This window comes from Chelonia mydas, chromosome 2 (assembly GCF_015237465.2).
Source record: "Chelonia mydas isolate rCheMyd1 chromosome 2, rCheMyd1.pri.v2, whole genome shotgun sequence".
In the NCBI taxonomy this organism is placed as follows: domain Eukaryota; kingdom Metazoa; phylum Chordata; order Testudines; family Cheloniidae; genus Chelonia; species Chelonia mydas.
Genome location: NC_057850.1, coordinates 116,083,194 through 116,100,355, shown reverse-complemented (window position 1 = coordinate 116,100,355; position 17,162 = coordinate 116,083,194). Strand labels below are relative to the sequence as shown.

The following is a 17,162-nucleotide window of genomic DNA, read 5'->3' as shown; positions in this document are numbered from 1 at the left end:
CTCATCATAGTCCCAAACTGACCAAAGGAAGGGGGGTGACTCACTCGAGAGTCCAACAGATCCTTTGTTGCTGCCTAGGCCAGTGTCCTTTGCTCCTGGGAGGCTGGACTGGGTTTGCCCCATACATGCTCTGATGAGGTGTGAACTGTCCCTCTGCTCTTGGAGAATTTTTGCTTGGGCTTGTTTTAAGCCATGAGGACACATTTTCAGCCTCATAACTATATACATGAAATTACAACCTATAACATTACTACAACCAGAAAGCTCATGATGTACTAAGCATTGTTAAGACACCCAACATGATAAACTTTGCATTGGACACCACACAATCATATTATAAGGATGAATATGGGGGTTCAGGGTATTCCCGTGAGGTACAGAACATCACACCTAGGTCTCAAAAAAGAGAACAACATCTCTCTGTAGACACATAGCTCCGAAATTGCAAAATGACTCTATTCTAGCACACATCCAATCAGGCAAGATCTCAGGCAAACCAGGAAGAGGAAGAAAGAGATCCAACTACATCGGAAGCATTGCCAAATAGACTGACATCCAAAGGAGAGAGGAAGTTTTACAACTCTGTTTCAGCTGTGAGAGATGGAAGGTGGTGGTTGGCAACCTACAGATTGGAGATGTCACTCCTCAAAGAGAAGTGGACAGAGGAAAATATCTTATGACTACTAAATGGAATGACTGGGCCCACACACCTATGCATGCATGGTATAGCGGATGACTCACTTCCTGCAGAAGCTAGGCACCACAGAATGAATTTAAAAAGTCACTAGGCAGTATATAACAAATTGTTGCAACTAAGAATATCTTATTTAAAAAAAAAAAAATGAATAAGGTGCTCTCCAAATATTGATCTACCCCATTGTGTCATCCAGAATTAGACCTGATTTGGATCCCTCCACCACTGGAAATTTGAAACTGGACTGAGATGGCTCTTGGTAAGATGGCAATAGACTGATTCAAACCTCCTTTCCTGAACAATTCTGAATTTTATACTATTCAAAATCTGAATCCAGATCTGAATTCTGCAGTTTAGGCCCATCTCTAAGAAAATTATAGCCACATAAAATGGCATCAGCAGGGCTTGAGCTCACTAAAACATCTAGTAAAAGTCTGTGGACCATATCCTGAAGTCCTTATTCATTTTTATTCAGTCAAAACTCCCATCACCTGAGTAAAATCAAAGTAAAGACTACTGGGTTTGGCCCTACATAAATATTTCCTCTCTCTCTCTCAAGATATAGGAAGAAAACCAACTTGTTAAACAGCTGGGTAGAGCCAAAGGTCAAGAGCTTCAGCTACTCTGAATGCTAATGCATCAGTGGAGGAGATGGAGATTCAACATAATTTTGGAGAGAGTGACTCTAAACTAGTGTGATTAATGATTTTTTTTTTTAAAATCAGTTTCATCCCAGGCTCCCCAACCTTTGCTGGATTAATACAATTTGATTCTAGTGATACATGTGAAAAGACAGACACTTGAAATGCTCTCTTGTCCAAAATAGGACACACAATCATTCTGAAGGCAGATGCACCTCTTTGATTTACAATGTTTCAATAAAGAAAAATTACCATAATAATTAAAAGTTAACAGCCTGGTGAGAGAGACATGAAAGAAGATGCTAAAAAAGGGAGGACGGGGGAGTGTGGGGTGGGGGCAGGGGGAGGTCTATTCTGTGGGAATGTCACTCATTGTAAATACATAGGAGCAAAGTTTCTTCACTCTGTCCTCCACTTCCCATTTTGTTCATGTCTGTGTACAAGAGGAGAGCAGTTAGTTTATGTTGTATACAAAGAAAGATCATGAAAGACAAGTAGCAGTTGCACTGCTAAGGGCTGTGCACCATGATGGTACCCATCCCATTCCACACCCTCCCATTAGACAGAAGAATATAAGTCTCATTACTGCTGGAGCCCAGGATCACTGACAGCACAATTTTGCACAGCCACAGACATACAGCTTGTTTTAGGGAGTGGTGGCTTGTATTGGTCAACCTGGCCCTTTGTGAAATCATGCCAAGAGCTGCTAGGTCTGAGGACAGATGTTCTTTGTTCTGCAACAGATGCATCCTTGCTTTGTCCGCTTTCTTTTATGGCCACATTGCTGTAGTAGCGTCCTATCCCCAAACAGACTATGTCTCACATCTGCCATAGCTCTAAAGGAGACATTCTTGCCTGGGATTTATAGCAACTGACTTAAGTTATAGGCACACTGCTACTGAACTACTGCCAGTTTTCACCCACTGCTGTGTGCATGCATACTTTGTTTTAAATGACCAAGGGAGATGCCAAGTCAGTGAAAGTCTAATTCAGACTTCAGATATAAGGATGTAAAGCAATGAGAGGTGGGGGGAAGCTGAATCAAGCAAGCCCTGTTCATCATGGCTATCACCCATATTTGTACTAGTTTGCCTTTTTTCAATATGCATTATTCGTTCTTTGTTATACAACTTTGTGTGTGTGGGGGGGTGTAAATTAGATGGGAAGATGAGGACAATCTTGCCTAACAGATTACGGAACAAAATATCTCAGTTTATATCCTGAATGCTGTTGTCCCTGCTTGGTCCTGACTCAGGCAAAACTCCTATTGGACTTCAATTATATCTCACCCTTCAGTTGTTGGCTAAGTCATTTTAAAGAACTCACCACAAGCAGAGAAAGAAATCAAGTTCTACTGTCAACTAGGGCTTAGTTTTTTGTTATTTTTTTTTAATTGTCAGCTTTGAAAGAGCTTTTTAAAAATTGTACAGTAGCAAACATCCCTACAGAATTATTACCGGGAGTTGAAATGGAATCAGGTTCCTGTGTCAGTCTATTATTCTTAATACAGTGTCCAAAAGTATTGCTTTATAGAGAAATTTTAAAAAGGTAGGTCCTCCCATGAAGAGTTTACAATCTGAAAGCCTAACTCTGCAAACTCTTACTTCCTCCCAGGAATTGTTACTCACGTAGGACTAGGTAGGCCTATTGTCAGTGGGATGACTCACTCAAACAGGTGGCAGAATAGACCCTTAATTTTAGGCAAAACACAAGGAGTGCCAGCAGTAAACAAATAGATAGGTACAGGGGGAAGGGAGAATAAGGTTTAATAAAGTTAGGCTATGTGGTAACTGAAGGGTTTTTTATAGCTGACTTGGTGGTGCATGTATAACCCGCGCCACGCACAAAACCAAATTCAGACCTAGTATCAGTGCAACCTCACTGAAGTAAATTGTATATATTTGTGTAAGTCTATATGCTTGAAAGCCACTCCAACAGATTTGTCCACTGGTTTTCCTATCATAAGAGAATAGAAGCAGGTGGGTTTTATCACTTATTTGTTAATTTTTTGTTTTGCATTAAGGAACAAAATGTATCATCATCACTGCATCCATTAGATAACGCTGGGTAGGATTCTCATTTACACTAAGGTCCCACGATCCTGGCAGTGTGCATAGCCTTAGAGTGGATGTAATTGTCAATTATTGCCAGAGCAGTGTAAAAGGAGCTTAGGCTGCGTGAGAATCTGTGGGCTTAAGTATAAATTTGTATCACCATTTTAACCAACGTCTAAGTCCTAAAACTTGTGCAGAGGTCATGCTTCGGACTTAAGAGAAAATAGTCACCAAATTGGGATCCTAGGACAATTACTTCCCATCTACTTCCACAGTAAATTCACATCTGAAAAGCATCTAATAGGCTACATCTCTATGTTCCCCGAGTTTTAAAAAAATCCTACACAGGTTTTAGGATCCAGCCCTAGTTGCTGATTGAAATGACAATATAATTTTGATCAGAAGTACACACAGAACGATGTTCTGTGTGATAATATTTTTACTCCTTTTGGCCCAAGTGGTTTGCCAATATTCAGTCTTGTTGGTTGTTTCCATTAGTAGAAGAAATGGAAGATGGAGTCAGGTATTTCTCTGCTACAATTCTATTTATTTACAGAGAATGTACATGAAGTCCTGTTTCCATGAACACAAGAGGAATCACAGGAGGCAGTTTCTTTGCTCACAGCTCCAAGCGTCTTTCTAGACAACACTCTGCCCAAAGAGTCCTCTCACTGCTTTCTCTCAGGATCACATTTCCAGTGCTTTTCTTGCTGTCTGCATGGCTTTTGGGCTGCGTCTGCTCCCAGACGCATACAGCCCCATCAAACAATACCCAGTGGAACCACTCCGCCCACAGAGTTTCTGACTGGCCTTGAATGTGACCTGTGCTTTGGGTGGTGGTTCCTTTTGTTTCAGTAACAGTATTCCTGCTTCTTACATTTATCCTGAATGAAGGGCAGCTGTCAAACCCACCAGCTTTAACAAGGTTTCACCCAGCCTCCATCAGAACAATAAAGTAAATAATGCATTAGCATTCATTGATCTTTAGTTTTTTTAAAAAGGGATAATGGGTTCATCTATTTCTGTTGACCAGTGTTACATGCACAGTAACCAAGCAAGTGTCTATCTTTCACTCCTGGAGTTGATTTCAAGACATATTTCAAAGCTTCCTTTCGTCAAATGGAATTACACCAGAGAGGAGTTTGACCTGCCAATATAAAAAAGCACATTGTCATGTGGCTTGCTAGGGCTAGGACAATAGAGGCTCAGGTCTGAACAAGTCATCTTTTGTGGACTGCGGTTTTATTGCACGGGCCCTAGTTTAATCCAAATTGACATCAACTTGGCAAAAGTCTGTAGTTGCATTTCTTCTGCATATATTTACCAACAATAAGCATGAAGTCAAGTGCAAGCCAAAGAGTAGCTCCTGTATTTCCCCAGAGCATCACAAATTTTAGGCAGCACAATTCCTTCACCTGCGTCTCTTTGGAGAAAAGAAACACACTGTTTAAAGATGTTGGTTCATCTGCACCAAATTAGCTCTGAGCTGGGAATGCCTCCCTGAGCTGCTCCTGGCTGTGAATTAACTCCTCAAGCCCCAGGCCATTGTCCGGCTTGGCAAGACCTTTTTAGAGACCCACTGGGGCAGGATGCGGCAAGACTTTAGGGTCCCTTCCAGGGGACACCAAAAGGTCTGTGCACCCCATCAAAGTCATATTTATGAAGTTCAAGTTGAGAAATATCTTAAGATACCCATTTCCAGGTTTGTTTTTTTTCCTCCTTTGGGTAAATGATCACTGAACTGAGTAGAAATTAGCTGAAATTTTGCCCAGAAGAATGTAAAAATATCAGCATTTTCCACAGAGGAAGTATCTTTAGTCAGAGAAGAAATAGCATTGGAGCTAAGGATTATGCCGTGGACAGCGATTTGAAAAGAGTGGGAAGAATCTCAATTTATTTTTTGTCCCAGAAAAGAGATCATTACATTGAAGTATTTGCAAAAGCAGATGACAGAAGCCTGACATTACGAAGTGGATTCAAGTGGGCCCCATGCAGCAGGAAACAGGAGTGGTATGTCAGTCTCTACAATAATCTCCTTTCTTACTGCATTCCAAATGAAGATGCTTCCCCCCCACCCCAAGTGTAATCATTGTATGCAATTGCCTTTATCCAGCATTTGAATAAAAGAGGGGCATGTGTCATACCACAGATCCAGGGATTTATGCCAGCAGATTAAATGTCAAGGGTTCAATTCTCAGTCAAAAATTGGACTGCTCTCTTCTATTCAGCCAATAACTTGAGCTGTAAATCCCCGGTACTTCGATCCTCCTCCCCAGCAGTGTCTCAAATGCACAGCATCTTTCAAGCAGATTTTTTTAAAAAACCCACCATCATCTTTCAAACAACAAGAAATAAAAAAAGAGCCAGAAAGTAGTAAACAAGTGTTCTCCTATATCCCATCCATGTAAACAGCTAAGAGGGCAATGGAGAATAGAGATGGGCTCAAAGCTAGATTTTGGTTCTGGTTTGAATACGTACCTTGTGTCCACTGCAATAAGATGGCACACCACACCTGCTTTCTCAAGCTCAGGAATACAAATGGGGAAGAACTCTTTCAGTGCTCATGTAGATGCAACATGCATTTCCTCAGAAACATCCTTAAAAGTTCAACATAAAATAATGTGCTCTTCAGACAAAGGCTCTTCCACATTTTTCATCACCTGTTCCAGAATGTGTTTATTTTGCCAGCTGGACTCTAGTTTCATAAATTATGGAAGGGCCTCTTTCTTGAGGAAAGCAGACCTATGCTTACAGCAGTGACCTGCCATGGGAAAACATGTCAGCACACAGGAAGAGGATAGGAAGTGGTGTTTATAATATACAACAATTGGGCTGCTCTTTGCCAGAAAAAGTGAGGTCAGAGGGTCATGGCTGTTAGCTTGCTATCTATTTCTAGAGAATACCAAAAACCCTCAAAGGACACAGATTCTGTGCAATTATTTCAAGGAGCTGTTTCTGGCCATAATTTGCACTTGTTTTTCCAGGTCTGATTAAGTCAGTGGTCAATTAACTAGAGTTTGGGGGAAATCTGTAGCTTTGTCTCAGGTTGTCATGCAAACCTTTCTTTACCTTCAGTTTGAATTGGTTCACAAGAGAAACACAGCTCAAATGACAGGTTTCAGAGTAGCAGCCGTGTTAGTCTGTATTCAGAAAAAGAAAAGGAGTACTTGTGGCACCTTAGAGACTAACTAATTTATTTGAGCATAAGCTTTCATGAGCTACAGCTCACTTCATCGGATGCATTCAGAGTATTCAGCTCAAATGCCGAGTCTTCCCTGATGTGGGAGAAAAGCTCCATTTAAACTTCCTGAGTTTAATGATTTCTTTGCACATCCATGAATCAATCCAGGTTCACTTGAAATTTGCTCAGAGATTTGCCCCACTGAGGCAGATTCTGCTATGATTATTATGTTGAGTAGCACCTTATTCCATAAGTGGCTTCACTGATTTCCATGGGACTGCTCACAGAATAAGGGACTCTTACTCTGAGTAAGAGTATCAGAATCTAGTCCATTGTTCCAATAAGGCTTACTCCAAACTCTGGCTAGGTTTACTGGAAATTTTGGAAATCTGTACAGGTCTTTGACACTGAAACCAGAACATGTACAGGATATGCTCTTCTTTCTTTACCTTTCACAATTAGCCTAATGATGTTAATTAAAAGATCCCCATTGACTGAATTGTGTTTTGGATCAGGGACTTAGTGCATGTATTTTTAAAACTTTTTTGATTGTTCAATGCAATTCAAAATATAGGGGAAGTGAGAGAGAGAATGAACAGTTACACACTACACACCTAGGAAGGGTAGGTAGATATTATTAAAATAATTAGTTGGTCAACAAGCTAAGCAAGAAAATTTCAAATATAGAACCAAAAATTGCATACATGGTATGTAATTAAATTGGCACACGGCTGGATCTTTGAAAGGGAGGGATAATGTTATGGCCACTGATAACATTTGTAACTATGTATGTTGATATAATGATATGAGTAAACAAATTTCAGGCTTCAGAGCATGAGCATTGTGTATCTGGTTCACTGCCCTTCGTGTGGTGGCAAGTAAGCGGAGTGCCTTTGTCTGAAGCAGCAAGTAGTTACTGCTGCCGGATGTCATATTAGATGGACCACTGAGCTGATCCAGTAGGACAATAATATTGTAATAATAGTTTAGAGTTATGTAATGTGTTTCATCAGAAGATAAAGCACTTTACAAAGATGGAGAAAGGTTATTCTCACCATTTTGAAAATAGAGCATCTAGGGCACAGACGTTAAGTAACTTGCCCAAGGTTACCAAGCAAGCCAGTGGCATAATTAGAAACCATCTTTTCCCACTCCCAGTACTCTAATCATAGACAACACTGCTTTCCTATGAAGGAATGTGACAACTCCTGCTGTATGTTTATAGAAAGCATCCTAAAGGCTTTCCTAATTCCCAATTCCTAGGATTATTAGATGAGCAGATTTTCTCATCAGACATGGGGAAGTTTGGAGACAAACCACTCTCTCTCTTCCCCATCCATCTTTATTCAAGAGAACTGAAAAATGAATTCACACCAACAAGAACAGAAAACAGCCACAAAAGAGGAAACAAGCTTTTAGGAAATGTTTACGTGCTCTAACTCTCACCAGATAGACTGTATGCAGCACATCCTGCTTTTTCAATGCCATATGAAAGCAATTAACTCTTGCAGGGGATTAGCAAATAAAGATAGGGCAAAGTTTTCAAACTTGGCGGCATAAGATGTTGTCAACACTAGTGACATTTATAAGAAAAAAAAAAAACCATTGGCAATAACACTGATTCAGCTGAGCACATAGAGCTCCCATTAAAGTCACTGAGACCCATTAAACCACTCAGCACTTTGAAATTCATTAACATTTATTTAGGTGCCTAACCTTAAACTGTGCCTACAGTGGGGAAATTTATATTAAAAAAAAAAAAATCCCACAGATTCTAACACTGAACTTCTGTTAGCACTGGGAAGAGCAATAGTGTCAAATACTTGGATTTCACTGTTAAGGCTTGTCTACATGCTGGCATAACGTACTCTAAGGGAGCGATTTCTAGAGTGTTGCACATTAATTGTTCAGTATAAACCCTACTGTTGTACTTTAACATAGTGCTGTTTGAAAGAATGCTACATTGAAGCATGCAAGGAACCATTAGTGAGCATCAGCAGGTCTACTGCTGTTACTATATGGACCAATCCATGTGCAACACTTTAGTAGAGTTTAGAAATCACCTCCATAGAATGCATTTCCCCACCATTTAGACAAGCCCTCAATCTTGTCATAGTGTTGCGTTTTAGATTGTGAACTTGTTGGGGGCAGCGACTGTCATTTATTAGGTGTTTGTACAGAGTCTACCATAATGTGCCCAACCTGGTTGTGGCATTAAGGAGCTACATATAAATATTAAATAATAAATAGACAGGAAGATGCTCAGATACCACAGTTAACCCAATATTGTCTTTTTAAAAAAAATTGGCTATAGATGGATTTATAATTAGTAGGAATCACTATCCTCCTTGTTTGCCAAGATTTTCAAAAATGGATGGCTAAAGGTGAGCTCATAAATCTACAATTAGGTGCCTAAGCTAGAGAAGTTCTAGGCGGTCAGAAGTTTTGAAAATTATTGGTCACTTATTTAGATCTCTAAATATAGAGATTTAGGCTCTTAACTTTAGGCATTCAGGTTTTTAGGTTTCTAACTCATTTAGAAGTTACCGATTTGAAACTTTGTAGGACCTGGCCTGAAGAAAAATAAAATAATGAACAATAATAAAAAAAAAAAATACTCAGGAGATTCCTCCAACTTTGCCTGGGCCCTACCTTGTTCCTTTTGTAGATCCTCTTTTTGTTAACCATATTACTGAGACTGCAGTACCAGGAGCTGATGGGAATTAATGCAGCATTACACTACACAATGCCAGGATGAATGTCACTCAAAAGCAAAGCTCTAAGATTTTACTTTCCCTCAAAGAGAAGATTCACCCCCTTGTTACTGAATATGGTCTAAAACGCAGCAAGTGGCATCAGTTTTAAGAGCTTCACCTCAAAAAGACCCTGGCGGAGATATCAGAATGGATGAAGAAATGCTGTACCATTAGAGTCAGATTTTTCTCCACTACGTGTGTCATCCAGGATGTTTAACTCCAGAACTGCTATTTAAATCCAAGTCTCACAAGACAATTTTTATTTAGTTATTTTAAGGGACATGCCTCTGAGATAACCATAGGAAGGGATGAGGATAACCCAGATTTTTGGCTGATGAGGGCGGGTTGCATCTCTCTATTCTATTCATAGTTTCTCATATTGTACCTATTTTCAATTTTTTAATATCTCAAAACAAAAAACAAAACAAAACCCACCACCTTAAGCTCTAGGCTGAAACAAAACATGGAGCAGTTCAGCCTCAAAAGACTCTTGTTTCACAGATTATGAGTAGATGAAAACAAGGGATAGAACATTAATCGACAGCAATGGTTCTCAGACTGTGGTTTGTGGACTACCAGAGGTGTACAGAACCTTGCCTGGAGAGATCTCACAGTGGTCCTCAGAATGAAAGAGCTGTAGAAATACTATGTGAAGGCCATAATAAGGGCCCCTGCCTGTCTCTGTGAAATTATAAAATGCTTGTGTGAATGGTGGGAATTATCACCAAAGTGTCTAAACTTCAGATGACTGAGGCTGGTAACAGCATATGGAAGTACTCCACAATTCCAGAAAGACACAGACAGAAAAGCCCTTAAAAGTGTACATTGTAATGGGCCTCACTTTAGATTGTTCTGTTTGAATGTTAGATAGGAGGGAGACAGAAGAAACATTGTTTGCTTTAATATGATTATTATTTCAGGACTTTTTAATAAGCGCATGTGCAATCTGTTGTCCCACCCCCCCCACACACACACTTACTTCCTCCCTGATCCCTGGCTACCTGTATTCATACTAAAAAGTCACATTATACCATTGTTAGCATAACTGCTCAGCTTCCTATGGCACAGTCACATGGTAGATGGTACTGAAAAACACTATGTCAAGCACTGCAATTATAACATGTTATAGATGTGCTAAGTATTTTTAATAACCCCCTCAAACACAATTAACACACTTTAGAAAGGTGTGTATTTACCTTTTCCCCCCTGCTGTTTCTTTTACACTTTTTTTATGTTGACTCATGAAAAATGAAAGCAATGTCCTCATCCAGTCTGATTTAAGGAGTGCTTTAGTCACTTTCTTCAACAAGGGTTGATGCCCCTGTGGAACATCAGATTTATTAAATTAGTGAAGTCTGGTGTGACAATTTTTGGGTGTCTCTCCCGACTGTACTAACCCAACTTCTGTTATCAGCTATTACGGCTACCATCTTGTGGGACCAAACATAGTGCTCTGATCAGAACACTTCCAGATAGCAAAATTCTCCTGTGCTTTCTCTTTTTTGATGGTACAAGAATATAACTTGTCTGCAGCTAGAAATGGCTATAGACTGGCTTATCTATCTGCCTTGGTTTTCAATAAGATACGTTCACGAGGCGACATTTTTTCCTCTTCAAAGTAAAATCTGGGACTCATACTCTGTTCTCACTTATACCTCCATGGTGCACTTTTGCCTTCAGAGTATAAATTAGTTCAGAATTCACACTTCTGCAAGTGACCTTTTATCCTTATTGCTAAATATCTGAAATGATATAATGACCTTCATTTTCTTCCAAGTTATTCCTTAGCAGACTCAGGTGGTTGCAAAAATGCACAATGTAGAGATGGATGTGAAACACAAAGTTCAGACCTGGCTGGAGTCTAGAGTTCAGCACTGTTTAGATGTGAGCTTTTGGTTCAGACCATTATAAAGTAGGTTGGACCCTTCTCCAGTCTAATGTGATCACACAAAAAGAGGGTCAGAAGACACAGCTACCGTACCCACATCAAAGGGACCAAAAATCAGGAATTTTTCACAATTGATATGTTGAGGTGCTGGCATTAGCCTTTTCCCCCAGCCCAGCACTGCTATCCTAATCAAGCATTTGCTGTCTTCTCACAGCAACTCACATTCCAGCTGGCTGGCATATTTCATGTCAGCTGTTGTTGTGGCAGATTGTGAAATTCATCCACACAGAGCTAGCATTGGGACGTATTTGTGCCAGTGTCTGGGATACTTTTACAGTAACTTTTCAAATTCAAAAGAACTTTGCTTCAACTGCAGTGAAACTTCAAAGGAGACAGCAGGCTACGTGATCGAAATTTTCAGTCACTGGTGCATGTCCCCCTCCCTCCAGCACCCACTAATGCTTCATCCGCAGAACACAGGACCAAAGTTGTTCTCAGTTACATGAGTGCAACTCCATTGATGTTGAGCTCGCAGGTTTCTTGGAGCAGGGATCGTGTTCTTTTTCTGGTACATTTGACCAGCGGTAAAGACCTGTGCACATTTAATTAAGCTATATAAATTAATAATAAATAAATAATGATAATGCTCAGAAGCAATTCTTTTCTGCACAGCTCTATCTCCAGATTAATTAAATTGAACACAGAAGCAAGCTAGAACATGCATTTTAACAATGTTACTAACCAAAAGATAATACCTTGCAATGCACTCCTAGGAAGGCAGCAGCTGGAAAGTATCCCAGCTTAGGCCAGATGCGTACATGCTAAAAACAAACAAACCATTCATGTGAAGAAACAATTATACTGTATAAAGCATATATCCCACAGAATGATTTGAATCCTAGAGATAGTTCAACCATGTCAGAGTTGAATTACATTAATGAGACAATGATACCTAGCCTTTATATAGCACTTTTCACCAGTAGATTTCAATGTGGTTTACAAAAGGAAGAAGGAATCATTATCCCCATTTTATAGAATCAAAGACTGAGGCACAGGAAGGAAAAGTTATTTGCCCAAAATCACCCAGAAAACCAGCGGCAGAGCCAGGAATTGAACCCAGGTCTCCTGAGTTCCTAGGAAGTAGGCACACTGCTTCAATGATATTGAGAACGTTGGCACAGAATGGGGAATGTTGTGCAGTCCCTGCCTTTGCGGTACCTACTATGTGAGTGTGGCAGAGTAAGAACCGAAGTCTCTATTTCTTTCAATCCACGGCCTTTCACAAACATTACATTAATGACAGAAAAATAAGCTGTATGGATTTATAATTCATATCTGGTCCTGATGGCCATCAGCATAAACTACAGCACTTCTCAAGCCATGGAATAAATTAACTACACATGAACAAAATCAGAGCCACCCACAACTAACTCTTTGCATTAGCAGAAGCAGAAAAGAGAGCTAACTAGAAAAAGAAATTTAAGTAATACAGTATGTATTAACAAGAAGTTCTTGTCAGTACCCTGAGGAACTTTATGCAGGACAAATGTATACATTTCTGTAATGCCTCGGTCCTTATATTGTATCTATTTATTTTAGGGTTTTTGTACAGCTGCCCATCAGCATAGTATCTGAGTGCCACTCATGAAAAATAAACAGCAATAGTCGAGTCTCTGCCACTGCTCACATTTTGGAGTGCTCTGCTTGGGGAATGGTTTGTGTTTTGGGGTTTAATTGTTAATTTACTTTTATTTTGGTGGGGTTTGGGTATTTTCCCCTTTGGTTTCCCCCCCGGGGTTGACTATTTTCTGTGGTTGAGGTGTTAATATTGTGAGTGTCACTTTGATGATGAAAAGGCCTTTTTGAAGGTTGCACATATCAAATACTGAATTTTGCCAGTATCGTTTGCTTAAGATTGATATTTCTAATCATGCAAAGTATTGTTTCCATATGTGGTACAAAGCAACAGTAAAGCCACTGAAAATAGAAGACTTCCCAGAAATACAAAGAAATAGTGGTGACTGGATTGTGCTATAAAACACAGTTCAAACATTTGGGCCAAATGGACAGCAATTAAGCCTTCCTTTGCCCTGCCTCATCTAGTCCCGTGCTAAACTGGGTTAAACATTTTGGCAGGAGTAGTTATCCAGCACTAGACAATCTGATTGTTTCAGATTTCTTTCCCCCTCCAACAAAACTGCAGGAGAAGAACCTTTTACAGCTCTAGAGAAAATTTCATCTGGATGTTTTTAATACAGCACACTGTAGCCAAATTCGGATTACTGACTAGGGATAGATATAGAACACACTGTATTTGGGCAAACTGTTGAACCTTTTTATTTGAGCATAAGCTTTCGTGAGCTACAGCTCACTTCATCGGATGCATACTGTGGAAAGCGTAGAAGATCTTTTTATATACACACAAAGCATGAAAAAAATACCTCCTCCCACCCCACTCTCCAAGGACAGTGACCACTTTAGATAAGCTATTACCAGCAGGAGAGTGGGGTGGGAGGAGGTATTTTTTCATGCTTTGTGTGTATATAAAAAGATCTTCTACACTTTCCACAGTATGCATCCAATGAAGTGAGCTGTAGCTCACGAAAGCTTATGCTCAAATAAATTGGTTAGTCTCTAAGGTGCCACAAGTCCTCCTTTTCTTTTTGCGAATACAGACTAACACGGCTGTTACTCTGAAACCTGTTGAACCTTTTGAAGCATAAAACTGAGAACTTTTCTTTACTCCCATTAGGAGAGAGATATGTATTGTTGATCACTGCAACTTCTCACAGCGATCATGTTCAGTGATTCACTGACAGTAAGGCCTTGTCGACACCTAAAACTTAGATCAACCTAGCTCCATTGCTCAGGGCTGTGAAAAAGTGTCACACCCCATGCAACAGAGTTAGGTTAACATAATCCCCACTGTAGATGCAGCTACATCAACAGAAGAATTCTTCTTCACCTACCTACCACCTCTCAGAGGGGAATTAACGGCATTGTCAGAAAATCCTCTTCCGTCAAGGTTGGAAGTGTCTACAGTACGGGCCTACAGTGGCACTGTTGTAGCACCATAGCTATGCCGTTGTAGTGTAGACATACACAGTCTTTCACAAATTTCAGTTGTAAGCATGCGTCGCATTTTCCAGTAAGCATCTCATTTATAAAATGTGTACATTGCAGCTGTAACCTCTTTAATAAAGGGTTTATTCATTTTCCTTTTTGTATTATATCCCTCTGTAAATCTTTGAGCAGACTGACATTTATCTCTATACATCATTAGTTGATCTGGATTTGAACAATAATCTCAAATTCTGAATACGAACACACACACGTTCGAGCTCTCAGAGCTGAATTTCCCCCCCACCATTTTGAGCGTGGATTGCATCTAGAAAGGGTCCATTTTCCAGATCCATTTTAGATGTAGACAAAAGTGACAAAATTCATGCTAGAAGAGCTGATCTCATGAGCTCTCCATCATTTTTGGGTCAAAAAAAAGCTCATGGTCATTCAGAACCATCAAATCTAAACCTGAACCTTAGTTCTGGTTGGTCTTCAACCCTGTAGCGAAGCAAGACTCACTGGATGCAGCACCTCCTGCTGGTCATCTTGGCAATTAGCTCTTTTCCAGCATACGGCACGCCCTCTGCAGGCCGGTGTCTCGCCTGCCTCTGGCCCCATGTCCCTCCCGGACCCTGGTGCCTCTTTACCCCAGGGTTCTGCCCCCAGCAGTACCCCCGTTACTCTGGGCTTCCCCTCCTAGAGGAGCTCCCAACCCTCTAAACCCACCTTGCCTCAGTGGCTACTGCTGGTCATCATCTAGCCCCACTCATTGGGGCAGACTGCAGTCATCACTCCTCATTGGCAAAGGGGTAGGACCTGCTGCCTTTGCCTACCCTCAGGCTGCCCCAATACCTCTGTAGGCCTTCACCAACCAGGGGGTTTTCCAGGCTGGAGCTCCCCAGCTCCCTTTGCCCTTTTCCCCAGCACTGCTCTGCTTCAGGTACCTTACTCTCAGGCAGCTAGCCCTTCCCCCTCCAGGGCTAGAGTGAGACTCCTCCAGCTCCTCACCCCCAGCCCTCTTATAAGGGCCAGCTGGGCCCTAATTAAGCTGGCCACAACTGTGGTCAGCTACTCCTTCAGCTGCTTTCACTCTTTTTCCCAGCTGCAGCCCTCTCCAGGTCTGCTTTCAACCCCTGTTCTGCAGGAGTGGGGCAGCTGCCCAACTACAAACCCTAGCTTTGAATTCTAGCCTAAATCTAATCCTGTTCTAAATTTTCCACTATGTCTACTTGGCCTATTTCTAATCAATAGTACTGTGTATGTCCATTTAAAGAGAAACAGGACTCCATTTTCCCCTACATTCATTGCAAGAAAATACTCTCTTTCAAGAATCCCAAAAAGTTAGTAGGAGCCTTCACAGTAGTCCTAAATGCTAGGTGATAAGGAACATAAAAAAAACCCTAGCTATATTAAATATATCAGGAAGGACTTCTGAGACAAGATTCCAGGTTAAATAAAATATTCTATTAATTTTTTTCTATTACTACAACTACACCCCTGACATCTTACTTCAAGCATCCTGCCTGTTTCTAGATGCCTACACCTCCATCCAAGTGGCCACGCTCTCAGTATCGCTGAAGGCCTTGTTACAAACATCTAAACAGGTGCATAATTCTCTCTCTCTCATCATATGGGGGAGGGATGTGATTGGAGAGGGAATGAAAGGGATGGTGCATTACTTATGGATTACTTGACTCCAGCCAGGGCCAAACCTTTGTTGGTGCTCTGTAACAGAGCATCCAACTCACCCTTAGTGCATCTCCTTATGTCTAGATGTGGGAAAGCAGTTCATGAGGCATCAGGTGCTCCTTTCTGTTCTCTGCTCACTCTGCAATAGTCTCTCTTCTGGTAATTTAGCCCTCCATCCAGACTCCCATTTCGTTCACCCCTTACCAGGTTAAAAAGTCCAACAGGACCACTGTCCAAATGCTGTTTCCAGATGGAGTTCAGCACCACCTTGGGGCTCTGTGCCACTATACCAGTGGCTAGCAGGGGAACCCAGGTTCACCCACTACACCAAATTTCATCCCATAAACTCAATAACCAGCCGTCCATGTCCGCTCAATCCCCATCGCTGTTGCTCTTTCCCTGCACTCCTTCCTACCCAACCTCTTTGTCTTCCCTTGCCTGTTTCTGGGTTTACCACAGAATCGTACTCTACTCCCCATGGCTACTTCACCCCCTCCTAGCCTCTTGCTAGACTCCTTACACCATGATACAATCTCAGGGCTTACTCACCCCATGGATTGTCTCCTTGCCCCTGTCAGCCTCCCTCATCCCAGGAAATGACTGAAGCCTGTTTCCCCTGCAACCCCCTTCTGCTCTCAGCCTCCTGGCTTTATAGTGCCCCAGGCATTACCCCACTGGGCTTCACTCTTACTTAGCCCTGCCCCTCCCTCTGGGAAGTGATGCCAGGTAACCTAATTGGCCACTCAAGCTCTTGTTAACCCTATCAGGGTTGGTGTGGGTTGCACACCTCATCACTTGCCCACAGAAAATTGTTTGTTTTCTTTCAGCACTTTCACCCTGCTCTGTCTAGGTCTTCACTGCAAAAAAGGTGTGATTTTATATTGAGAAAGCTAACTCCATGTAAAATCCTAGTGGAGATGGGGCACTAGAAGTTTTACCTCAATGGAGCTAGCTGAAGTCAACCCCAAGTGGGTGATATAGAGAGTTGACTTAGACTTGCTACACTGAGATAAAATCTGTGCTGCCCCATCTCTATTAGGATTTTACATGGAGTTGGCTATACACATTTCCCACTGGGGCTGGGGACAGGAAAGACAAAACCTTGCTTTCTTTCCTTCCTCACAACCTCCCACTCTCTTCCTAGGAACTAGTCTTCTGGCTGACTGGCCTCTTCTCACCGGCTGTATTCAAAGAAT

The 17,162-nt window shown here is 41.2% G+C and overlaps 2 long non-coding RNA genes across 3 annotated transcripts in view; both read right to left on the bottom strand.

The window, feature by feature from the left end:
• Window positions 1-16,576, bottom strand: part of LOC122464558 — a 44,018-nt gene extending 27,442 nt beyond the window's left edge. Inside the window, exon 1 of the long non-coding RNA XR_006288720.1 lies at window positions 16,516-16,576. This is a non-coding gene — a long non-coding RNA (uncharacterized LOC122464558). The remainder of the gene's footprint in view (window positions 1-16,515) is intronic.
• On the bottom strand, window positions 4,201-15,382 carry LOC122464559. 2 transcript variants are annotated; one of them, XR_006288722.1, is made up of 3 exons: window positions 15,222-15,382; window positions 5,868-5,986; window positions 4,201-4,536 (listed from the first exon to the last, which is right to left on the bottom strand). It is a non-coding gene; the product is annotated as an uncharacterized LOC122464559 (long non-coding RNA). The 2 variants fall into 2 exon arrangements; XR_006288721.1 differs by lacking the exon at window positions 15,222-15,382 and having other exon boundaries at window positions 5,868-6,408.
• Window positions 16,577-17,162: the final 586 nt, after the last annotated feature.